At 43.6% G+C, this 27,250-nt stretch overlaps 1 protein-coding gene across 1 annotated transcript in view; it reads right to left on the minus strand.

Moving 5' to 3' along the window:
* The window catches only part of NPAS3 (neuronal PAS domain protein 3), a 1,265,871-nt gene that overhangs the window by 676,991 nt on the left and 561,630 nt on the right, over window positions 1-27,250 (minus strand). The window lies entirely within an intron of this gene.

Here is a 27,250-nt window from a genome sequence, read left to right on the forward strand (position 1 = left end):
GTCCCTGCCCCATCTCCGTGGGCCCGATCCCTGACCCTGTCCTTGCAGTTAAACACACGTGCCTGTCCCTGTGTTATTCTCTAATTCTTACCATACTCAAAGCTTCCCTCGAGTATTGCAGTTATAATACGGAAGCATTAGCATCTATTAGATCTACTGATGATTTTTAAAGAACCCTCCTATTATGGTTTGGAAGAGAGGAAAGACTATCGGGTAGCTTCGCATTAGGAGTTGCAACAGTGAGGATCAAATGCAAGTCAGACTAACTGCAGGAAATGTCAGTGGAGTGCATCTGCTATTACAAGAGCTTCTTCAGCGCTATGTAAGCTTGTCTGTTACGGGGGGGGGGGGGGGGGGATCCAGTTTTGGTTTAGGGGGGATGGGAGGTTTTCTTTGAGGGAGATAATGTGGGTCGGTGACCATTTTTCTTAACTTGGTTAATAAAGGTAGATTTAAAAAATATTAAAAGACAATGTCAGAATTTTCTTTATCTTTGACTCAGCAGAAATGAAGCACAGTGCTATGTTGGCTGTAAAGCTTCCTGACTTTTGGAACTTAACATGATACGTCAGATAAGTGTGTATATATATATATATATATGTATATATATATATATATATATATATATGTTTTTCTATTTTTATACAGAGAAAGTTCGGCACGCTGAGGAAAGATTAGAAATCCAACTTCTCTGCTCCGCAGAAAATGCAAAACTGCAGGTTCTGTGCTTGAGCATCAGGCGGGAAGGCACCCACGCATGAGAGGTGGGGGTACTGCCTCAAAGTTTTTAAAGTGACAGTGCACTATGGCAGTGTCCACACCGGGCTCCGTGAATGACATCACCCAAAGGTGAGATAATTATGACTGCTTGTCCTTGGAGAATACTATTTAATGTGGTGATGGTTATATACTGTACAACCTTTATAAAGTAAGTCCATATACGTGCCCTGTTATCAAATTACCTTTATACTATGTGCAGTCCTCAAGGACCACCAACAAGTTTGATTTTCAGATCACCAAAAAATATAAATTAATCATCATAAAATAGAACTACTGTATGCAAATAAAGGGCATGAATATTCATCATGGTTATCTTGAATACTAGGCCTAATGGTGGCCTTCAAAGGCTTGTGTTTGATGCCCCTGGTGTAAAACATTAATAAAACTGGTAATGAAAGATTGTATCCTACAAAGAGGCAGGTCCAAATGTCACACGTGCTACAACAGGAAGGAACAAGAAATTTAAAATATGCTTTTTTTTGTAAGTTTTAAACTGGCACTGAATGCAGTACTGGTGAGAATTTTAATGTTTGAACGACTCTCCTTTAAAAAAAATAAGATACAAATTTTTAGACTGGAATTCCTGAGCCAGAGACTTGCTACCTATGTCAGCCAGGGATGCTGTAGAGGTAACTTTAACAGCCAATGAGATAAATTTGCATTCATATTTATTGTGGTATCCTGAAAACCTGACTGGCCAGGTGTGTTCTGAGGACTGGGTTGAAAACTGCTGATGTAACTTGCATGAGGGCGGGACACAGGGAGGGAAAGCCCGAAGGGAGGCGATCTGCAGATTGCCACTGCTGCACTTCTTTCACACAGAGCGAGGTTGAGGTGAGGCGCTATGATTTGAATTCAGGGGGGCCCGGTGGTGGACGGAGTGGGAAGGGTGGAGGAGGGGGCAGCGGCGGCGAGGGCGGGGCCTCAGGGACGGCCTTGCCCAGGGCCCGGCCCAGTCTCTCTGCGGCCCTGTTGGGTGCCAACACTTACTTCATGTAAAAGGCAGATGTAGATGTTATTGCCTAAATGTTGGTACCTAGGCACCCAAATTTCAATATCCTGTAAGTCTGGCACTTAAGTGTGTGACCCACCCATGTCCTGCCCATGCCCCACCCACATGCATGCCCCCTTTGCATTTAGGCACTAAAGCACTTAGCCACCCATTTACCAGCTGATATTCAGTCCGCGGGAGGCAGGCTTGCGGGCGAAGTAATACAATCAGCACTGAGTCTGCATATTCAATGCCGGGCCGCTTTCAGATACCAACATTGAATATCTGGGGGTTTTTGGCCAGTTTAAACTTACCGGCCAAGTCAACATTCAGCACTGGCCAGTTCTGATTATAATGGCCAAAGATAGGCCTATTAGGGTGGCCTGATTTGGCCGTCAAACTTGGCTAGAAAAGCGCTGAGTATTCCTGACTAGCCGGTTATATCGTACAATATAGCCAGCTAGACGCTATGCACTAACCAGCTATCTCATGCTGAATATTAGTGCTTAGCTGACTTAGAACTATATAACCGGCCGGAAAAGGCGGCTGAGGGGAGATATGATAGAGTTCTATAAAATAATGAGTGGAGTTGAACGGGTAGATGTGAAGTGTCTGTTTACGCTTTCCAAAAATACTAGGACTAGGGGGCATGCAATGAAGCTAAAATGTAGTACATTTAAAACGAATCGGAGAAAATACTTCTTCACTCAACGTGTAATTAAACTCTGGAATTCGTTGCCAGAGAATGTGGTAAAGGCGGATAACTTAGCAGAGTTTAAAAAAGATTTGGACGGCTTCCTAAAGAAAAAGTCCATAGACCATTATTAAATGGACTTGGGGAAAATCCACTATTTCTGGGATAAGCAGTATAAAATGTTTTGTACTTTTTGGGATCTTGCTGGGTATTTGTGACCTGGATTGGCAACTGTTGGAAACAGGATGCTGGGCTTGGTGGACCTTTGGTCTTTCCCAGTATGGCAATACTTATGTACTTATGTAAATAGCGCTGAAAATTGGCCGGTTATAAAATAGTGCCCATTTGGTGTCTAACTGCTATTTACCCTTGTTTAGGTGCCTATTTCCATTCGAGTGCCTCATTTGTGGCACATTATATAGAATCAGGGGGATAGTGGCTACAGCACCACCAAGTGGTGAGTTGAAGAACAGCTGTGGCAAATGGCTTTTGAATGAGCTATAATTTACTTTCTATTAATGCTGTATCTGAGGTGTATACCATGGGAGAAGATTTTGGAGAAACAGCAAAAACATTGGAGTCCATAAGCAATGGATATCTTAAGAGAGACATGTGGTAATGAAGGGTTAAAATGGTAGAAGATACAGATTAAACTAAGAACGTCAAACAATAAGTGGTTGAAATGGGATTGCAATTTGGATCTCTATTTTGCCCTGGCTGCTGCTGTCATATCAATCGTTTATGACAAACTTGATTATACGATCAAAAAATATAAACAAACAGGAAGCACAAAAAGCGAGAGCTTAGACTTGAGGATAATTATTCCATTCAACCAAAAGAAAAATAAGATCATCTTTCCATTTTCCTCCTGTATCAGGCACAGCAAAGTGCTTTAGGTCTTCTAACAGAGGATTCATAGGATTCACTGTTGCATCACATAAAACAATATGCATGAAAGAAAACCACAAATGCATTTATCATGCTTAAACACTAGAACTCTAGGTGGCTATAAAAGAACCTGATTTGTTAATGATGAAATATTTGTAATGCCCCTGAATACAGAAACAGATATTTTTTAAAACCTACTTTATCCTAATTTAGATATTTTATTAGAGCTGTAAATACAGGAAGATTATGTGTTTGTTTATTAAGATATATTAACCACCTTTATGAAGAGATTCAACCAAGGTGGTATATAACAATGCCGTTACACTGGGTCCCAGTGGAAATTCAGAGGGAAGGAGACTATTTAGGGTTCTGTCAACTGTTAAAAAGCATGAGGGTCAATAATCAGTGGGAGTTAACCGGGTAGGAAAGGATACTGCCTGATTAACTCCCACTTACCAGCTGCCCACGTGATCTCCAAAGGACATCACTTGATGTGACATCCGCCAATGAGCCTTCTCCGGAGTAGCCCCCACACTTCGGAATGCATTCCCTGAAAGGCTTTGCTCAACACAAGACTATCTCAACTTCAGTAAGCAGATGAAAGCTTGGCTCTTTTCCCAAGCCTTTAATGGAAGAAGCAACTAACCAGCTAGTCACATACAAAAGAACTAACCCCAGCTACACATACTGTAGCAGGACTTGTCTAGTCACTTTTACGGTAGCTAATATCATTTTCTTTAAGTAAGTCCCCTTATTCTCTGACTCCTGTTACGCTATCTTATCTGTCTATATGCTCCACCTTCCCTTACACCCTATGATGCTGTCTTTTAAGTTGTTTTATTTTGTATTGTGTTGACATTGTAAGTAGCATACTATGGCCCAGAGATGAACCACCAAGATGGAGGAGCTGAGACCACTATGGACGTAACAAGTCAGACAAAAGAATCAACAAGACACATCCAAAGATTCCAAGGAGACAGAAGTAATCATACACTATTTATTCCTTAAAAATGATGGCTCGTGACTAGACACAATACTGTGTTTCAGCGATGCGCCTGCCTCAGGAGTTTTAATGTAGATGACAAACCCAACTGTTGTAAATAAAATTCTAAAAGACACTAAAAGAAGATGCAGTGTTTATAAAGACTGCATATCCAAAAGTTAGCTAGAGTAGCATACTGCCGTGAAAACAGTGCGATCATTAAAACCAGCATACAATGTCATAATCATTCGGATTCTATAAAAGGGGCCCAAATTTGTGCACCAAAATTTGGGTACGATCCTGAGATGTGTATGCAACTTAATTGGTTAACAAGGCAATTAGTACCAATAATTGGGTGCTAATAATCAATTACTGGCGCCTATTGGCACCAATTTGGATTTGTACGCGCATCTTGCTGTGCACTATTCTATAACGCTGCATGCCCAAATCCCACAGTGCACAACCCAAAAGAGGATGTGGCTGGGGGAGGGGCAGGGGCGCTCCTAAAATTTGCGCGATGGGTTACAGAATACCAGTGATGCGTGCCCAAATTGGGTGCCATGATTTATTCTAGCTTTCAGCAGGCGTAAGTCATTGTGTCCAAATTTTGGAAATTCGGTGGCGCCGGGCAGAGTAGTGGCAGCGAGAAGGAAAGAGTGGGGTTATTTCCTGCCCCCGAAGAAGCCACTAGACCACCAGGTCCCTTCAAAGTAGGACCGGGGAGGGCCCACTGAGGCTCAAGGGTCTGTAGTGTGCGGGGGGGGGGGGGGGGGGGGGGGGCAGCAGCGGCTGCAGGCAGCAGCCAGAGGGGGGACCAATGACCATCATTGCCCAGGGGTTAAGGTCACCGTCAGTCCACCCCTGCCCAGAATCCTTTACTAAAAGTTTAAATGGCAACTTTACAACTGAGCACATACATAAGTGCACAGAAAAGTGGCATTTATTTGTGCAATCACATATGTATTATTCTCTCAGGGGGAGTGAAAGTGTTATAGCATGTGACTGCAAAGGGCCATGCACATAGACGAGGCGTGAGTTAGGCTGCCACTTATGTGTGAAGCTTGCAGAATCCTATAAGTTACAAGCTTTGCATGCTGCATTTAGGCACGCCCATTTCCACCTGCCATTCAGTGGGATATATGTGTGTGCCTACATTTAGGCATACCAATGTGGGTTTACGCTAGTATTCTGTGACAGTATCCAGGTGCCTAGATTCTGTTATAGAGCAGACGCTCCCCGCACATCATTGGGGCATCTAAAAAGGGGCACCCGGCTATAGAATTGCTCCCTTAGGGGTAAATTCTCTACAAGTCACCTGAAATTAGGTGCTAAAATGCTGCGCACTAACCCCCTAATTTTATAAAAGTTGCCAAAAATTGCGTGCACAAATTTTATTAAATAATGAGTTAATTAGCAACAATAGTTGGCTTTTCAACAAGCAATTGTTGGCACTAATTGGAGTATACACATATAAATGTAGGTGTGGGATCCATGACTAAATTTTATGTGCAAGTTGAAAAAGGGGGGGGGGGGGGCGTGGAAATAGGAAGGTCATAGGCGGAACAGGGGTGCGCCTTACATTTATACCTGTTGTTTTAGAATAAGGAGGATATGCGTCTAATTTAGGCACATACGTTTGCACCACATTTCAGCTGGTGCAAATGGCTGTGTCTAAAGTTCGGCACGATTCCCGGGCATAAGCACTATTCTATAAACTGCACCTAGCTTTAAGTCTTATAGAACAGTGCTTTTTTCAGTGCCCTATACAGAGTTCACCTAGGGCCGCTGGGCCCAGGGCAAGGCCGGGCCCCTGCCCCCCGCTGCCGCCCCCTGAGGTCGTCGTCATCGCCGCCCCCTCCATCCACCACCGGTCCAAGCCCCCCTGAATTCAAATCATAGCGCCTCACCTCGACCTTGCTCCGTGTGAAAGAAGCGCAGCAGCGGCAATCTGTAGATCGCCTCCCTTCAGTCCTTCCCTCCCTGTGTCCCGCCCTCACACAAGTTACATCAGACGAGGGCGGGACACAGGGAGGGAGGGCCCGAAGGGAGACTGCCACTGCTGCGCTTCTTTCACACTGAGCAAGGTCAAGGTGAGGCGCTATGATTTGAATTCAGAGCGGCCCGGCCCAGTGGTGGCTGGAGGGGGGCAGGTGGAGGGGACTGCGGCGCCGGGCCCCCCTTGGAGGCCCGGGCCCAGGGAATTTTGTCCCCCTTGCCCCCCCTCTCGGCGGCCCTGAGTTCACCCCTAAGTATGGATTCTGTATCAGCTATTACACACATAACTGCCATGATGGAATACTAGCATAAAAGTCGATGTTTTAGCACCTATCTATATTTCTGAGCACTTATGTCATGGTGCAAATGCTCACACGCAACTGACGGTATTCTATGCCCGCATAATTGCCCACCCCTGAACCACCCATGCCCCTCCCACATGCACACCCCTTTGCAGTTATGTACTAAAGGAATTACATGCTCGGTTTACAGAATACAGACTAAGGGCAGTTCCATGTCTAAATGCAAATTAGCACCAATGATCATCAATTATAGGTTGCCAGTGTCAATTAGCACCTACTGTAACAATTAAGTTTAATGTGTAATTGCCAATATTCTATAAACTGCACATGTAAATTTGCACAGGATCACAGAATTTGGGAGTATATGGCTAAAGGCACTGCCGGATTCTATGTACCTTACCTTGAGAACCAAATTGAAATCCAGGCATATTCTATAATGACGCGTGTTTCTAAATTGTCTTAACAAACTGATTAGCATTGATAACAACGCTTAACAAGCAACAATGAGCACTAATTGGCAATAATTAGAATTTACGTGCACAACTCGCTAAGTATATTCTGTAATGCACAGCGCCTAAATTCTAATGTGCGCAGTTGAAAAGAGGCGTGGCTATGGGTGTGGAAGTGGGAATTCTGTGGGTGCTCCCAAATTTACATGTGTAGTTACGGAATATGGCCCAGAATTTACACCATGTTTTCGTTGGTGTAAATGGATGCGCATAGTTTTAGGCGCTGGGATATCAACTAAGCATATTCTATATACCGCGCCTAAATCTAGGTGCTGCTAATAGAATAGACTTAGGCGGAAATGTTTACCGCACAGATTTTTTAGGCACCTTATATAGAATCTGTCCCTGTATGTGTTTTGTAGTGTCATAAAAAGAATGAACAGCAGTAGGAGTAGATTGGTTATTTCACTGCAAAGCAAGGATTCATTATAAACCACTTTCATAAAGGCAGTGATCAGGTTTTTCTGCCTTTTTGACGCAACAAAAGCCAAAGCAACTATAGCTGCATGAAATCTGATTTTTATTTATACTTCCTTTTATAGACCTCCCAGCTCCACACTGAGCGACGGATTGAGCTTCTGCCATCCCTCCTTTGTCTTGTTCTCTAAGGCACCACTCACCGTGCTTGAGCAAGCTGAACCCCACTGAACGTAATGGAATTAGACCATGGACACGGTTCTCATTCAGCAGGCCAATGTTTTTTTGATGACCTCCTTGGTACAGTAATTTCATCCTTCCCACGTGCTTTATCCTTTTCATTACTGAAGAAGGAATGGCTCCACGGCTTCCCACACTTGCAGGGTACAATCCTGCCCGCACACTTTTATTGTACATGGACATCTGCAACCTTGGATTCTTCAAGTCCTCCCCTAACCTTCTATTAATGCCCTGTCATACACAGTTACAGGTAAGGATAAAGGGAAATCTCTGTGCCCTTTCAGTAACCGCCATGTAAATACATTTAGACAATGATTACTTAAGCAAAGAAGAGAAAGGGAAGGAGGCTGGTGTGGTGAGTTTATAAATAGCCTGAGGGCATGTAAAGCTGTTTCACCTTCAGCAACACAGTCCCAGGTATTTTACTGTTATTATTGCACCAGCACTGATTAAATTAAGGCTGGCAGTGTAGTATGAAAGCTGGAAACTCCCTCTGCAGCATAGGAGCCGACTCTGTGGGTGCTTGAGCACCCCCAATATTGAGAAAATTCCCTGTATGTGTCCAGGGAAGGGTTATTTCCATTGAGCTTAGCACCCCACAAAAATTTTGAAAAGTGGCTCCTATGATCTGCACCACTCAAAAAGTAACTCGGAGAAAGTCATCTGCCCTCTCCATGGTCCAATATTTTGTGAAAGTTATCTGTCTCTGTTTCCATTGCCCAAGCTAAGTCAATTCTCTCTTTATCCTGCTGTCTGCATGGATGTGCAGTCCTGCTTTTCAGAGGGAGCCCAGAGCTTCAAGTCATGCATGTGATAAAGTAAAACCCAGACTGGGGGGGGGGGGGGGGAGAGATTCTGTGGGACCCGGCCTCCAAGGGGGGCCTGGCGCCGGGGTCTGTCTCTCTCCTGCTCCTGACAAGACCCGGGTGACCTCATCCTGACAGGAGCAGGAGAGAGAAAACTCCGGCGCTGGGCCCCCCTGAGGCTGGGGAGGAGCAGAGACAGGGCTTTGGGGCCTCTGGATTGGCTGGTGGGGGTCCCAAAACCCCACCAGCAGAAGCCTTCCTCCAGCACATGGCCTGCCCTGCGGCTGCTTTTCCCCCACATCGCACACGCTACATGGCAAGCAATGCGGCGGAGAATGGTGCTGGAGGAAGGGTTCTGCTGGCGGGGCTTGGGGACCCCCGCCAGCCAAGGTATGTGGAGTTATGGTGGGGGGGCAGGGAGGTGGGGCAAAATGTGCCCCCTCCACTTTGGGTTCCAGCCCCCCCCCCCCCATTTTTGTGGTCTGGGGGGGCCGGCAGCAGCGGTCCTGCCTCGGGCCGGCTCAGTCTCTCTGCAACTCTGTTGTGGGCAGTCTGGGGATAGAGTTGGCACTTATGTAGTTGAATACCAATATTCAGTACTTAACTGGTTAAGCTAAGCAGCCATATCAGACCACATAAAAGTCAGTCCTATCTTCATGCAGTGTCACTTAAGCAGTTAATTAGGGAATTCGTCAAGCCGCGTTATGGTCTTAACATACAGAAAGGGAATTAATGCGAGCTAAATACTAAGAGCCCATTCTATACCTATGGGCTTTAAGCATATAGCAGGCAGAAACAAAAAAAAGGCAAAGATCTGCCACAGAAATAGCAAATCAAAAGAAAAAAAAGCAGATCAAAAAAGACAAAAAAATGTAACAGGAGGGTAACAGAAGAAGTGGCTTATTACAAGTTACCCAACGTGGCCACGTTTCGCCATCAGGCTGTATCAGTTTTTTGTACCTCTGATGCAGTCTGAGGGCAAAACGTGGCCACGTTGGGTAACTTATAATAAACCACTTCTTCTGTTACCCTCCTGTTCCATTTTTTTGTCTTTTAAGCATATAGGGCCAAATTCTATATAACACAGCTAGAGATCTGCGCCAAAATCCAGGCATAATCTATAACAACGTGCATAACCTAATTGGCTTAACAATTTATAAAGATTTTTTTATGCTTACTTTGGTAGACACTGTTGTTCAGACTTGGAATTGATGTGTTGTAAACAGTGTGATTCAGATCTTTCTGGTACGGCTGGTATTTTCATTGTCTATTGTCCTCCTGACAAATGGAATACATCTTACCCGATATTTTCTGAATTCTTATTAAGACATGCATCATGTTTTACTTCTTTTATCTTATTGAGAGATATTAATTTGCTCCTGGAAAATCCTACTGATCCAAATGTTATTGATTTTAAGTCAATTTTAAATTTGATGTGATGTTTTACTTTCCCACTATCAATCTCTTACTTAAGTTGGGTATTGATAAGACTAGTGCTCTTATGAAATCATCTAGAAAGAGAATGGAGCCCACCCAATTTTGGCAAATGGTTCTGCCGCAATTAAAATATGATTTTCTAAAGCCTTTACATTCTTATGATACCTAGCACGATACGTTGTTATCTGTTTCTGACCATTTAGCTCTTGTAGTTACAGAAGTGATTCTCTCTAGTCATAAAGCAAGATGGTTTACTCAAGATTTAGTAAAGCTGAAATCCTCATGTTGCCATTTAGAACATAATTGGCGTCGATCTCATGTTTAAATTTCAAGAATGAATGGAAGAAAGCCTACAAGGCTTATAAATTAACTAGCCTTAGAGCAAAAATTTTGCTTCTCAGTTGGATAAACTTGGTGCCTCAGTGGAAGGTGCAAAACAACGGAATGCCACCTAACATTGTTCTTCTTGCACAAAAAAAAGTGATGTTAAGTGGTGTTCAGCTGTTTTGCACCTTCCCCTGAAGCAACAAGTTTATGCGAAACAGGGGCCCTTGCCGGGATTCTGCAATGAGAAGTGGGATGCAATGCTTCTAACTGCTAGAGGATGCAGACCGGATTTTCTTCTTGAGAAGTGAAGTAACAATATCTCTAAAATTACAAGTTAAGTGCTAAAATGCTTTGAATTTAAGTGACTGATAAAAGAAAGTTAGTTTGAATTTGAATCTAAGAGATTGGACACAAGATAAAGTCAGACTTTCATTGAGTTTTTTGGGGGTTTTTTTTACCTGTGATGGTGAAATTGTGAATTGAAGTGTTTTAATTGGTTGCTATGCATTGATCACTTCTTCACTGAGGGTCCCTTTTACTAAGCTGCGTAGGTGCCTAAGAGCGTCCAATGAGCACCAATTCAGAACTACTGCCCAGCTACCGCATGGCCCGGGCAGTAATTTCATTTTTTATGCACTCCCACTATGTGTGCTAGAAAAATTCCAGTGCGTGGAGCAAACTGGGCGGTAATCGGCATTGTATGTGTGCTGACGACTACCACCCCGTTAACATGTGAGACCTTACCACTAAGTGAATGGGTGGCGGTAAGGTCTCAGGCCCAAAATGGGAGTGCGACAATTTTCATTTTGCCGCATGTCCATTTTTGGCCCAAAAAAGGCCTTTTTGCAGGGGTGCGGAAAAATGGACGTGTACACGCCCAATACACACGTCTACACCAGGGCAGGCCACTTTTCGACGCACCTGAGGTCTTTTTCTCCATGATAAAATATCATTTGTCGTTCCTTTAGTTTCTTCAGCTGCATATAGATTAGGCTTGGTTGAGATTTTGAAGCTTCTAAGCAGGGGCGTGCTGGTAAATTTTTAACAACAGGCTCTCTCTCTCTCTCTCTCTGGGCATAGCAAGCCCTGCAATTTGGGGGGGGGGGGCATAGGTGGACTGGGGGGACAACGCATGCCCCTCTCTCTCTCCACCTCATATAGACATGCCACCACACCCCACTGCTTGTTTCTGGCTCTGAGAAGCAAGCTGGGACTTCTTGCACATGCAGGAGAAGTCCCAGCCTGCTGCTCAGAACTGGAAATAAGGAGCGGGGAGCAGCAGCAGTCTATTCACTTGGCTGGCAAAGCTCAGCATCCCCACCAGCAAAGTAAAAGAGGTGGGGGCCCGAGCCCACATTTTGGGAGCCAGTGGTTAAAGTAGCCATGGAGGGCCTACTTTAATAACCGGCTCCCAATATTCTTCAAAACTTAAACGGCACTCGCGAGCCCGTGACAGCCTGCTCCAGCACACCACTGCTTCTAAGGACTACATTATACACAGATTGGGTTTTGTGTGTATGTATTCTGATCTACTGTAATTCGCAATGGAGAATACAGCCTGATGGACTTAGCCAAGAAACCTTGTCCCAGTTGTTATGAGAAACAAGAGGAGACTTCAGCTAGCATACCAGACAGGTTTCTCTAGCCCTGTTGAGTAAATTTTTCTCTTCTTCACTTTTATTTTTGTACTTGTTATATGTCTGGGCTTTATTCTAATTACTGCAGTGAGATATGAGAATCAGTGCTGAGGGAACAGTGCCTAGAAGTGAAGAAGAAACAATTTATAGACTCAGTGGACAATAAACTGAGCACAGAACTGCTAAACTGCCACTTGCTAACCTAGAAAAAAAAATCAAGGTATTAGGCTAAGGTCAGTAGTGGTGGACAGTGTCAGACACCTACCTACAAGTTCTACCTGAAAGTTAATGGTAGAGTTTAACTAAATGTTTAATTAAATGTATGCTGTGATGATATAATATAACCGCTGTAATGATGTGCTGCATTACATTTTTGATTTTGCCTCAGGACATTACAATACTCCTGCATTTGTACTATGTTCACTATCAAGTAATATGTGATCAGTTAATGCCTCACACTTTAATTATGTATGAGATGGGTCTTGTTATGTGACATTTAAGGTTCTGCATCTGGAATTTTTCATCTGTTGGGATAGATTATAGAATATCTCCATGGATGTCTGCCTGTAGTTATATGTGTGAGTACTGCCTGATGCACTACCTAAAGCTAGGTAAATTATTTCTTTCCGTTGAGTGGGTCGATTTCATTACTATGAAGTAAGAAATCTTTTTCAGTGAGAGGAGGGATGTAGCAGGATACCACAATGTATCTTCCTTGCAGTAACAGGAGGAATATTCTGGGTCCCTGCTTCAGAGTGGTACCCGTTTTATATGCAATTATTGTTTTTAAAATACTAATTTATGTTTTGTGGGGGTATTTTTGTTTTTGTTCCTTGCTGCTTTTTAAAAAAATTTTTCTTCCTTTTCTTCTATTTATTTATAAACATTTCTATTCCACACAATCCTACAACTCTCTGTGGCAGTGGCGTAGCTACGTGGGGCCAGGGGGGCCTGGGCCCCCATAGATTTGGCCCTGGACCCTCCTGCCGACAATCCTCTTGACCCCTCCTTCCATCACCAACCTGCCGTTGCCGTCACCTGCCTTTGCTGGCGGGGGACCCCAACCCCCGCCAGACGAGGTCCTCTTCTTCTTGCAAAAGGCTTCCTTCTGTTTCTGACGTCCTGCACATACAGAAACAGAAGGAAGCCTTTTCAGTAGTGGTTCAAGGCGCATTACTTTCAAATTCAATAAGCACCTTATAGATTAGAGGTGCTATGTTTCAGCCATGAAATCCTTCTTTCTCACCTCTGGACACAAACTAAACAGCACCCACTTTCACCCAGCATGATGCTATAGTGGTAAGGGAAGCGTAAGGCTTGTGCTACTGTGATACCATTTATTTATTTATTTATGACATTTATATTCCGCATTATCTCAAACAAGTTCATGTTCAAAGTGGCTAACAATAAATATTTGCAAAAGGTATAATACAATTAGTATTAGCATATGTAGTAATAGTACAATACACAAACTTCACCACTATTGAATAACAAGAGCAGGGTTCCAAGCATGCCTGAGAGCTAACAATTACAAGTGTGAGTAAGGAATTTACTAAATAAAAATGCTTTCAACAGCTTACAAAATAAGAAGTAATTGGTAACGAATCTTAATGGATTAGGCAGAGAATTCCAAATCTTTGTACATTGACAGGTGAAGCCTGAATAGATTTATAATGAAGCTTCTTACAACTTGGGTAATAAAGGATGAAATAGTTCCTAGATGTAGGAAAAACATTTTGTAAAGGCAGTTCCATCAGGTCTTGCATGCAGCATGGTAATAAACCATATACCATTTGATAAACAAATACACAAATTTTTAAAGGTAATCCGAGAATTTATTGGCAGCCAATATAATTTAATTATTTGTTTGTCCTTGAGATAGTCTAAATCCCTGGTTACTTTGGGGTCCTTTCACTAAGCCGCAGTAAAAAGTGGCCTCTGGCAGTGTAAGTGCGTGTATTAGGTGCACGCCAGGCCAGTTTTTACCTTGTCTGCATAAAAGGGCGCTTTTTCTAATGTGATGGGAAAAGGACATGTGGTAAAACCAGCCTGAGCCTTTAACGCCAACCATTAATCTAGCAGTAAGGGCTCACATGCTACATGCGCGGTGACTGGTTGGTGCACGCCAACTGCCGATTACCGCCGGAAACGGTGTGCATTGGAGGAAATAAATAAATAATGCATCCAGGCGTTATGGGCGTGCGCCAAATCTGAAATTACCACCAGGAGGCGCACTGGCCTGGCGGTAATCTCATTTGGGCAGGCGCTGAACGTGCTTAGAGCCTACTGCGGTTTAGTAAAAGGGCCCCTTATTGCACATGTATTAATTTGCTTCTTGAAATTATTGCAATTTGTGTTATATTCTGTACATTATTATGTTTTATTCACTTTATTGTTTGTTCGTAAGCCATATTGAACTTGAATCTATTTCAGGCTAATGTGAGGTATAAATGTCATGAATAAATAAATAAATTTAGCCAGGAGAAGAGTTGCCTTGCTACAACGAGGAACTCTACAAACAAGACAGGCAGAAGTGTTCTGCGCTGATTGAAGTTTCTTGACTAAAGAGTACTTTAAGCCTGAGTAAACAGCATTAAAATAGTCAAACTTAGAGAGTACTAGTGTTTGGACTAAAGAACAGAAGATTGAATTCGGAAAGAAAGGTCTCAATCGCTCCACAATGTATTAAAGACACTGGATATCTCTTTAGACACCTGAGGTTCAAATGGCAGATACTGGTCAATAGTTAAACCTAAGATTTTCATAGTGGTAACTAACAGGTAAATCATTTATTTATTTAGATTTTGCTCACACCTTTTTCAGTAGTAGCTCAAGGTGAGTTACATTCAGGTACACTGGATATTTCTCTGTCCCAGGAGGGCTCACAATCTAAGTTTGTACCTGAGGCAATGGAGGGTTAAGTGATTTGCTCAAGATCACAAGGAGCAGCAGTGGGATTTGAACTGACCATCTTTGGATTGTAAGACCGGTGTTCTAACCACTAGGCCACTCCAATTATCTATAGTGACGTTGCTAATTGCCATAGGGTGGTAGGGATTAGTCAGGATTAGGAAACGCTTCAACATTATTAATAGTGTCCAATGTTCCCATCAATCTGTTCCCATATGGCTTATTACGGGAACATTGGACACTAAAGGGTTATTAATCTACAAACATATCTTTTCTAGAGACAGAGAAGCAGTAAAACTAGAGGTTGCCGGATGGTAGACTTAGAAGTAATGTCAGGAAATAGTGTTTCACAGAGAGGGTGGTAGATGCTGTGGAGACAAAATTCAAGAACAGACTTAAAGGATCCCTGAATACAAAAAGGATTGAACCAAAGCAAAACTTAACACATAAACAGCTACGAGTTCATTTACAACAGTCAGAAATGGTGCTTAGACAGCAACACCAGCAGTGAGGAAGTGAGGCCACAACCAGACAGACTTCTACGGTCTGTATCCCATATATAGCAAAGACAGATCAGGATGGGCCAGAGTGGGTTTCAACAGCAACTCCAGTAGTTGGGAAGTAGGGCCAGTGCCAGATTTTTACAGTCTGAGCCATGAAAATGGCAAGGATGGATCAGGATCAAATATACATAATATATACCACATTCACTTTGTATGCTATGAGTGCAGATGCTGTATATCTCCATGAGGGAGGGAAGACATCTTAAAGTGGAATTTTAAAGTGACTAAAATGTTGTTAGTAATACTACTGGTTTGTTGGTTTCAACCATGAAAGATAATGAATGTGACTGCTGGGCAGACTGGATGGCCCATGCAGGCCTTTATCTGCTGTCATTTACTATGCTATTATGAGCCATCACTTGCAGCAGTTGTCTTTTTTTTCCCTTTTAGTTCTCTGTTTCCCTAGTTAGCAACTCTTTCTGGCACTGTGGCACATAGCCTTGGCCAACACACACGGAATGCTGTTCCAAATGAGCCTGTGGGAAGGCCAGTACTTAAGTACATCAAACCTGTTCAAAACTCCATTGCAGATCACTTCTTGGCAAAGGTCATATGTAGTCTGAGCCGAGCGTGGTCCCTTCTTGGTCTTTCAGCTGTTATCAAGAAACTGCATAAAATAAGGGGTGCATAGGTAGAAAATTGTATGTATTTGCTACCCAACCTCATTGGGGAGAAGAAAGTCTTATGATTAATGCGGAAAGCAGGAAGCTCAAATATCCTGCTATATTTCTTTTAAGGCAATATTCAAAAGCATTCATGCTTGATGCTAACTACCTATTTACTTTTCTTTCTGCTAATGGATACAGTTCAACTGGATAACTCCATGTTTGGCTAAAATATGCCTATTTACATTTTGGAGCAGCCAGGAGCACTCCAGGGATGGGGCCAATATGTATGCAGATAGAAGTGATATTCAAGTGCTACCCAAATAAATGAATCCAATCAGGGGAATGCCACAAATAGAAGCCCCAACTTACACTGATAAGTTATCCATTTCTGTACAGAACCACATAATTAGTGCTCCTATATAAATGAATCGGGATGCTATCGAACAGAAAGATAAGCGGAAAAATGATCCACTTATCTTGATGAAGCAGCCATGGCTCTAAATATTGCACCCAAAGTAGTTAAGGCCAAAACTAAAAAAATTAATCAAACTTGGATTTCTCATGTTGCATCTGTCAGCTATCTAATAAGAAGTGGGAAATGGACTAATGACTCCAGGGAAATGGGCCTATGATGATAAAAGTAACAGCATTATTCACAGATAGCCTTGTTTACGTGGGAGTTCGTGTTCATCTGCCTATGTGGATTGCCTTTCCCTTGCATCTTTCAGCTACCACCAGACCTCTGAGTTACTACCTTATTTTTTTTTTTTTTTTATCTGTTCATTTATGTACTGTATAGAATTATATTTATCCAAAGCCCTGTCAAGTTTAGTGGCTAGAAAAAAAAAGGCATTGCTTATTAGCAGTGTTGTGTCGTGAAGAAAACCCGAGTTTGATTCTCCAGCTTCTGCCTGGTAGGCTGGCAGAGGTTAGGGATGATGCGGTGCCAGAATTCACAGCTCGCAGAGGGAAGGAACCCAGCAACGATGCCTACAGGTAAGACTGAAGGTTTGTGTCTGTTAGTTTCCGAAGGGAGCTCCTAGCTAGGTTATGGTGAAAGAAGGTTGACGATGTGAGAACAAACCCAGGGGAAACCCACTGGAATGAAGGCCTAATGTGGCATAGCCCAAGCTAGAGCAGGTCTCATTGAGCTGGAAGCCACAGAAAAAGAAGGGCATGTTTTTTCATATCCTTATTATGTAGCTTTTCTGTACACAAACATTTTTCAAAGCCATACTCTGGTTTCTGTGTGGTACATCAAATACTTCACTTATTGATGGGTTCAGTCACCTCTGTGAGTCAAGCAACAAAGAAATAACAGAAACCCTGCTGGCACAGGGTACAAGTATCTCACAGCATGACAACACCCTAACTTATTATTGCTATGATATCCTGAATGCTGCTTATGCCACATTTAAATTACCCACTAAAACTGGTAATGATACAGGGTCAGAAGATGCCTTACAAATGCTAGACAGAAAATCCGTTTGTGGTTAATGAGGGTCCCGTTCCCTGTATTCATATGAAAGAACAAAGCTAGGGGCAGAAAGATGTTGACTGAAGGCTTTGGTTTCTAAGAAACTGAAAAGTGTAAGGAAAGCATGAATATGCGATCATAACAAATCATACACAGACAGGCAATGCACCCAGGCTGTACGCACTGCCTAAGGAAGAATCAGTGAATGTGCATCCATATGATTCCAGCTGTAGGCTTTGTGGCATTATGGGAAAAAATAAGAATAAAATTGCTCTAGATAGAAAATAAAAGCCATAAACTTATTAAAAATAAATATCCACACCAAAAACAGTTAAAACCAGAAGTTAGATCTAAAATCTATTTTAATATTACCATCAGGAAGTCTGCATCTCCTGTTGAGGACACCCAGTGAAATCAAGGTGGGGGGCAGACAGTTTGGACGTTCTCCTGCTGGCATAACAGAGCTAAAACACAGTGCCATATTCCCTTCAATTTAATTCTGCTATCTACATATTAACCCACTCAGCAAATTTCCATTAGCGTGATAATGGAATACATGCGGGACTGTGGCTCGGTGGGATCTGGAAATTAATCTTACTTCTGTGGAAAGACCTTTCAATAGCTTGAACATTAGTTGGCGCATGTAAGTCATCAGTGGGCTCTCTTCCAGAATTGCTCTGTCTTTGAGATGCTCAACTGTGGTGCTTTGGAGCAGGCTACATTTTGAAAAGAGAGTGCTGGGAGCTACGCTCCAGCAAGAACTTCTGAGCAGCTTTGCATATTTTGTATAAAATCTAATGGCACAACATAGCAAGTACCCAAACGATTACCAACAACCATGAATTATAATAGAGTTATAATAATAGTAATACAAGTTAGAGTGGCTGATATTCAGCCGACGGCGGTCAGTGTTTTTGTCTGCTACTGGCTGTATTTCCAGATATTCAGGGGCCCTTTTACTAAACTGTGTAGGCACCTATGTGCACCCAATGCATGTCAATTCGGAGTTACCACTCAGCTAGTGCAAGGCCCGGGTGGTAATTTCATTTTTTACGCATGCCGGAAAATCATTTTTATTTTCCTGTGCAAGGCTGAAACCGGGCGGTAATCATCATTCTATGCGCATACACGCTTACCGCCCAGCTACCACGTGAGAACTTACCACTAAGTCAATGGATGGCAGTAAGGTCTCAGACCCAAAATGGATGCACGCCAATTTTTATTTTGCCGCACGTCCATTTTCGTCAAAAATTTTAAAAAGGCTTTTTTTACAGGCGTGCTGAAAATTGGATCTGCGCGCGCCCAAAACATGCGCCTACACTAGCGCAGCCCATTTTTCAGCGCACCTTAGTGAAAGGACCCCTCAATTCTGGGCCATGTCTGGGCACTGGGATTGAATATCGGATTGTATGTTGCCGGCTATATATGCAGCCAAATATATTCGCTTATCTTATGTAGTGAAGGAGTGACTATCGGCACTTAACCACGTAAGTGGTGACTCCACTCCTGGAATGCCCACAAGTTAGCCTTTAGGTTAAGTGCCACTGACTATTCAGCCAAAGACAAGTGATTTAAATGGCCAGCAGCCTCTCTGGGCTGTTTAAATTGCTTTGAATTTCGAGCGGAGAGTTACCAGTATTTTCTTAAGATTGCCTGACTATAGTGTTCCACAAGAGTTTTCTTTTAGATAATAAGAATATTTTAAACTAGTATATTCCACCTCTTCTTTCCCTTCTTAGCTCTTATCTATGAATGTCTATGACAAACGCTTATAGAAGCAAAAGAGAAAATAGTATATCATAACATACTTTGCATTTGTTCTTCACTTTGTTTGCTATCCCTCACTTAGGGGGGTCCTTTTACTAAGGTGAGCAGAAAAATGGCCTGCGTTGTTGTAGGTGTGTGTAATGGACGCGTGCAGGTCCATTTTACAATGCACAATGCAAAAAAGGCCTTTTTTGGACGAAAATGGATGTGCAGCAAAATAAAAATTGGTGCATATCCATTTTGGGCCTGAGACCTTACTTCCACCCATTGACTTAGCGGTAAGGTCTCATGCATTAACTGGGCAGTAACTGTCAGCGTGCACTGCCGATTACCGCTTGGTTAGCACCACGCAGTAGCAAAGAAAAAATATTTTTCGACATGCATATCGGGTGCACATAAAAAACGGAATTACCGCCCGGGGATTGCAGTAGGTGGGTGGTAGTTCCAAATTGACATGTGCTGGATGCATATAGGCACCTACACACCTTAGTAAAAGGGCCCCTTAAGTCTTTCTGTTACTCTAACACAAACCCACTCACCCCAGTCTATACTATGTTGACATCAGAAATCCCATAGCGCACAGCCCAAAAGTGGGCATTGTCATGGGACATCCAAAGGTACATAAGTACATAAGTATTGCCTTACTGGGAAAGACCAAAGGTCCAACAAGCCCAGCATCCTGTTTCCAACAGTGGCCAATCCAGGTCACAAATACCTGGCAAGATCCCAAAAAAGTACATTTTCTAATGCTTATCCCAGAAATAGTGGATTTTCCCAAAGTCCATTTAATAATGTTCTATGGACTTTTCCTTTAGGAAGCCGTCCAAACATTTTTAAACTCCGCTAAGCTAACCGCCTTTACCACATTCTCTGGCAACGAATTCCAGAGTTTAATTACACGTTGATTGGCAGATGATCAAAAGCCCCACGCTGTTCCACACAGCGCTCTAAAAATAGCGCTGGAAAAGCGCGGGGCTTTACCACACCGATGATCAGAGATAATGCTTGCAAATTTAAGCAGCGCAATTATGTCTGATCATGGGGTAGAAGTGCGGGCGAATTGTGCCGAGCATGCGCTCAGCACAATCCTCCCGCACTTGCTTGACAGGTCTGGGCTGTTAAAATCCCAAACCTGTCAAACACAGGGGCTGGAGGTCCATGGGACCACCAGGCCCTGACTACCCCGCCCCGAGCAAGGCAAAACGGGGGCTGGAGGTCCGGCGGACCTCGGGTACCCCCGACGATCCCACCTCCCCCCGGTTCAGGGACGGCTGGAGATCTGGTGGGTCTCCAGCCCCCCCCAAACCCCCCAAAAATGGTCCCTGCCTGGTGGTCCGGTGGTCCAGTGGCTGCCACCGCTGCCCCCCCAGTGACAGGGGTGCTGGTGGTCCGCTGGACCGCCTCCCCCCCCAACCCAACCCCCAGCCATCCGATCTGACGCCCACCCTCCTTCTCTGCCCGCCCTCCTACCTTGGTTGGAGGAGGGACGCAGTCTGCCTCCCTCCTCTTCCTTTGACGCAGCAAAATGGAGGCGCTCAGCCCTGCCCAGTGCATCCTGGGATGCGCTGGGCGGGGCTACACACCTTATAAGGGAGAAACTCACCCCCTCTAATCCACACCGTTCCCAAAAGAAACCTCCTCCTGGCCTCTCTGGACCTACTGGCTCACATCCCTGGTGGTCCAGTGGGTCTCAGGCTACTAGCGATCCCCAGTGACTCTCGCTCTTGCCTGTGATGAATTCAAAATGCTGCCACTGACCACTAGTGCTAGCGTGAGGAGTAATTTGAGATATTTTTTCTGAAGTTCCAGTGGCTCTGTCAATAAAAGTACTTGCCTGAAGTGCTGAGGAAGGAACTGTGAATTTTCGAATGTGTTTTCTTTGAGACTATGCTGCAGGAGATGTTGAGGAGTCTGGGGTACCCATTCTGTGACCCCAAGGAAACAAAATAGAAGCAGTATCCAAACAGGAACCAAAGGGATCTAATCTGTATCTAGAAAGTGAGAGTGAAAGGAATGGGGTCTTCATTTAAATTTCCTTTTTCCTATCTTGTAAATATTTAATGTGAGGTGATTTCACTTAAAAAGAGTGTTTTATTAAATGAATACCCGGTAGACTGAGATTTCTTGTGGAATTGTTGAGTTGTGAGGAGGTTTCTTTGTTTTTTACATTTTTAAGTTAACCAATGAGGGCCTTGAGGCATGTTCCACTGGTGCAGTTTCCATGCTTACTTGGTGGTGGGTTGGGGGAGAAGGGGGCTGGTAATGGGTACAGAAATCATACTGCAGTGGATCCAGGGGACCAATTAAACATTAGCACCCAAACATTTGGAGGGGAGCATTACCCCTATGGCAACTCAAACCACATCCATGTCTACCTCCCTCTGTCCACCAGAACCCTTTATTTTGTGTATCCTCGTGGGCAAACCCTCACCTCGTCAAGAGAAGAGCTACATGTAGGGCAGTGCAGGTTTCACCTACACTGATATATCTTGCTAAGAAACAACACAAGCTGTGCATGCGGCTTATTAAACAGGAGCAGATCAAGGCTAAGGGACAGTGCTGATCTAACCTACACAGAATGACAGGTTCAGATGGGAGGTGGGGGAGGGGGGACGCTTTGACATTCTCACCAGAAAGGTCAATCCAGTGGGCCTGCGATGTAAAAATGAAGACCCTGCCATCATTGCCATGGCAAAAAGGTCAGACACCAGCTGATTGGTGATAGAATTATCAAATTAACCAATCGATGCACGTGAGTAATAGATGTAAGCAATCCTCAGGGAAAGCTACAGGGCAAATGCCAGCTCATCAATAACACATTGCCGAAGAAAAGGAGATCATCTCTTCAATCCATGTCCTTTAGGCTAGCAGCAGTATCAGGGAACTGTGAACAAAAAATCGAAGCCAACACTTCTAAATGTGTTGCTGCTCTATAATTTGTGTTAAGTCATCTTTGCCATACTTGAAGAGAACACCATAGATGTGCAAGACTTCTTCAGACACTGCACAGTTTAAGGAGACCTGGTGATCCCTAAATTCAGAGATTTTCTATTTACTTATGCAGTGTATAGGCTAAGGCTGAGCAAGGGGGTAATTTAATTACGGAGGAGATCTTTTACTAAAGCGTAGCTCATCTGCAGCAGGGTTCATAGGAATAAAACTTGGGCTAAGCTTTAGTAAAAGACCCCCTGAGAGCACAGATACATTTTCTATGCATATTTTTCCATGTGTGGATACTGCATATGTTTCCATTTTGAAAATGACACCACAGATACATTTTGATCTAGATTCACTAAATGGTGCTCACAAATTGGCACAAAACAAAATCGGTGGGCAATGCTACTCTATAATGAGCACTCAAAAATGTACACCCATTATAGTATAGCATTGAGTGCTGATTTTGATGCCCCAATTTGGGTGCCAGGACTTATGCCTGATGTAATTCTTGGCACTCAATTTAGGCGCACATCCCTGGTATTCTATAAGTGCGTGCAGATTTTAGGAATGCCCGTGACCTGCACATGACCTTCCCACACCCCCTTTTGGACTGCACGCTATAGTATTTGGGTGTACATTGTTATAGAATAGCGTGTAGCAAGATGTGCACGCAATTCCAAATTAGCACCCAATTAGCACTAATTGAATAGTGAGCCAATTTAGTTGGGCGCACATCTTGAATTGGCATCATATATAGAATCCGAAGTTTATAGGTGATTTCAAAACTATTCCCGGGATGCTATGTATGGCACCTTAATTTCCATGCAGAAATTGAAGCGTATTCTATAACAATGCATGTAACTTAATTCGTTACTAGCTAATCAGCGCTAATTGGATGTGAACAAGCAATTAGCAGTACTAATTGGTATTAATAATGATTTACATGCAGAACTCACTAAGCTTATTCTGTTACGTAGTGCGTGTAAATTCCAAGTCTCCTGAGTCGAGCTTACTGCTCAGGAGAGAGACCTTGGGATGTTGGTGTCCAAGGAAATAACACTTCCCCGCCCATAACATACTCCCTCCTAAATAAATTACAATATATATATATATATAGAGAGAGAGAGAGAGAGAGAGAGAGAGAGAGAGAATACAATTAGCGCATGTTTAACAGGCAAGTTACTTGTCAACGCTTTTTTCCCATGTTAAACATAAGTTAGTGCTTAATGTGGTTTAGTAAAAGGGTCCCAACTTTTAGTCTAGATGCAAACATATCTCACTACATAATGAGAGATCAATCGTACACAACTACGTAAATCTTCGGCTATGACTTGGTTTCTCTTATCTTCAGCTTATTTCTGTTCATGATTTCCTCATATTTTTTCAGTGCATTTTTTGTATTCGTGTTCTCATTTTTCTCACTCTCAAACCCATTAACTTCCTCCTACAGATGTGCTGCTGCTTCTTTTTCTCTTTCATAAACAATACTATCACCCTTGCTGTCACACCCACTCAAGCATACCAAGGAATTTTATACAGGCACAAATTAGGAAAATTAATTTAGAATATCTGATAACTCAATGAGTCTTTGCAATAAACACTCACTTGTTAGAGCAAAAAGATTTTGAGACAGTCTCTGTTGACACGTTTTCTTTCTTACCACATACACAAATAAAGACTTGCCGTGTCTTCCTCCACATATTCACACTCTGGCTCCCAAGCCTCTCACTCACATAGACTTAAGGGTCCTTTTACTAACGTGCACCAAAAAGCGGCCTGCGCTGGTGTAGACACATGTATTGGGCGCGTGCAGGTTTTTTCAGCGCACCTGCAAAAAAAAGCCTTTTTTTTTTGCCGAAAATGGACGTGCAGCAAAATAAAAATTGGCACGCATCCATTTTGGGCCTGAGACTTTACCACCATTCCCTTGATTTAGCGGTAAGGTCTCGCGCATTAACTGGACGGTAATTGTCAGTGCGCATACACTGCCGATTACTGCCCGGTTAGCTGCACACAGTAGAAAATAAAAAATATTTTCTGCCGCGCGCATCACACCCATGTAAAAAATGAAATTACCTACCGGGGCTCACGGTAGCTGGGTGGTAGCTCCAAATTGACGCTCGTTGGATGTGCATAGGCACCTATGCACCTTGGTAAAAGGGCCCCTTAGAGACTTATTTACAAACACAAAGGGGTCATTTTAATAAGCCACGGTAAAAAGTAGCCTGCAGTAGTGTGGGCGTGTGTTTTTGGCGCGTGCTGGGCCAATGTTTTACTGTGACTGGGGAAAAAGGCTTTTTTCTAAATGGGGATAGAAAATGGCTATGCACTAACCTTTAAAGTAGCGTGTAGCTATTTACAGCCTAGGCCCTTACTGCCACCCACTGGCCTTGTGGTAAGGTCTCATGCGCTACACGTGGATTACTCATGCAGCGTGCGTCAATGTGGCCACGCTGCCGATTATTGCCGGGAACACCCCCCCCCCCCCGGTAGAAAACATAAAAATATTTTCTACCATGGGAAACGGTGCAAGCTAACTTCAAAATTACCACCGGGTGGGCGCACTAAACGGGCGGTAGCGTTGATTTGGTATGTGCTACACATGCAGTAACCCTACCGCCACTTTATAAAAGGGCCCCAAAATCACCAAGCATTGAAAAGTCCCTTTCATGTGCACATATGTACATACTAAAATACAGTGAGGGGGATAATCAAATGGGGACGACCATCTCTAAGGGCGCCCATCTCTGAGGACATCCCCGCGAAGGGGCAGGGCATCCCATATTATCGAAACAAGATGGGCGTCCATCTTTTGTTGGGGACGCCCAAATCTCAACAGTTAGGTCGACCTAAGAGATGGTCGACCTAAATGTTGAGATCATCAACCTTAGAGATGGGCGACCTCGGTTTTCACCGATAATGGAAACCGAGGACACCCATCTCAAAAATGACCAAATCCAAGGCATTTGGTCATGGGAGGAGCCAGCATTCATAGTGCACTGGCCCCCCTGACATGCTAGGACATCAACCGGGCACCATAGGGGGAACTGCAGTGAACTTCACAAATTGCTCCCAGGTGCATAGCTCCCTTACCTTGGGTGCTGAGTCCCCCAAAACCCACTCCCCACACTGTACATGTCCAACAATTCTCCTCTCTCCCCTGCCCCAATTCACACATCCATATCCAGCAATTCTCCTCTCCCCTGCCCTGCCCTCCCCTCCATCCATCCATCCATGTCCAGCAACTCTCCATTCTTCTCTGCCCTCTCCCCCATCCATCCATATCCAGCAAATTTCCTCTCTCCCCTTTCCCCCTACCCATCCATGTCCAGCAATTCTTCTCTCTCCCCTGCCCTCCATCCATCCATGCCCAGCAACTCTCCATTCTCCCCTGCCCTCTCCTCCATCCACCCATATCCAGCAAAATTCCTCTCTCCCCTGCCCCCATTCATCCATCCATGTCCAGCAATTCTCCCCTGACCTCCCCTCCTCTCCTGTCCAGCGATCTCTTCTCTCCCCCTGTCCTCCCCTCCCATCTATGTCCAGTGATTTTCCCTGCCCTCCCTCAGCTCCCCAACAGCCCTCCTCTCCGTTCCTTCCCCCCCCCCCCCCGCGCATTTAACCTCTTTATTTTCAGTGACAGCGATGGCAGTGAAGAAGAAAGCACTGCGGGCTCACCTCCAGCTTCTCCCTTCCCTCACACAGTGTCCCGCCTTCTGTGATGATGCATTTCGTGTTTCCGTGAGGGCGGGACACTGTGTGAGGGAAGGGAGAAGCTGGAGGCAAGCCCGCAGTGCTTTCTTCTTCACTGCCGTCCCTGCCACTGAAAATAAAATGTTAAACGCGCCACGCGGGGGAGGGGGGGAGAAACGGAGAGGAGGGCTGTTGGTCGGGGAGCTGAGAACTGAGGGCGGGACGGAGGGAGAGCTGCCTGCAGCGTTGTGCCGGCCCTGCGTTTGGGGGGGCAATGCCCCCCTCACCTCCCCAAATTATGCCCATGCAAAATAGAAAGAATAATCTGCACTTTTTGAACTTTCTGACGATCACAGCTACAGATATGGTTAAAAATTATTTGAAGGATATTTTTGGCTTGCCTGAATCTAATCTGTCCCCTAAAGTTAGGGCAGTTTATTTGTCCATTTCTAATGTAGACTCAGGAAGAATAGCTGGTGGCTGAATCCCAGTTCGGGAAGAACTTAATTTGACTGAATTGCTGGAAACATCCATGGAAGCAATAACAGCTAAGATTACGCTTTTGGTCACATTTGTATTTGAACAAGATCATAACATAGTTCTTCAGCTTTACCTTAGACATATTTCTGTACTATATATGGGACCAACTATCAGAATTTTTCCTGATTTGTCTAGAACAGGGGTGTCCAACCTCGTCCATTGTCAGGTCAGGTTTTCAGGATTTCCCCAATGTTTATGTATAAGATCTATTTGCAGAATAATAATAAAGAAGGTAGACTGATAGAAAACATTAATACATAAAATAATTTATCAGTGTGAATCAAAAAACAAACCCATATATGTAAAATAATTTATTAGTGTGAATCAAAAAACAAATATACATAAAATAATTCACACTAATACATTATTTTATGTATTAATGTTTTCTATCAGTCTACCTTTTTTAATTATTATTCTACCATAGTAAGGAGACTGTTGCCTTTTTTGTTTGTTTTAAGATCTATTTGCATACAATGGAGGTAGTGCATGCAAATAGATCTCATGCATATTTATTGGGGAAATCCTGAAAACCTGGCTGGATTGCGGCCCTCTAGGTCTGAGGTTGGACAACCCTGGTCTAGAATTACACAAGCCAGATGTAGGGAGTTCTTGGGATTAAAACCAAGAGTCCTAGCTCTGGGGGCTACATTCTTACTTACATTTCCTTGTAGATGCTTTATTGTGATTGGTGGACAAAATGTTGTACTCTTTGACCCTAAAGAGTTATTTCGCTGTTTGGGGGCAAAAGAA

Source organism: Microcaecilia unicolor, chromosome 9 (assembly GCF_901765095.1).
Source record: "Microcaecilia unicolor chromosome 9, aMicUni1.1, whole genome shotgun sequence".
NCBI classification, from domain to species: domain Eukaryota; kingdom Metazoa; phylum Chordata; class Amphibia; order Gymnophiona; family Siphonopidae; genus Microcaecilia; species Microcaecilia unicolor.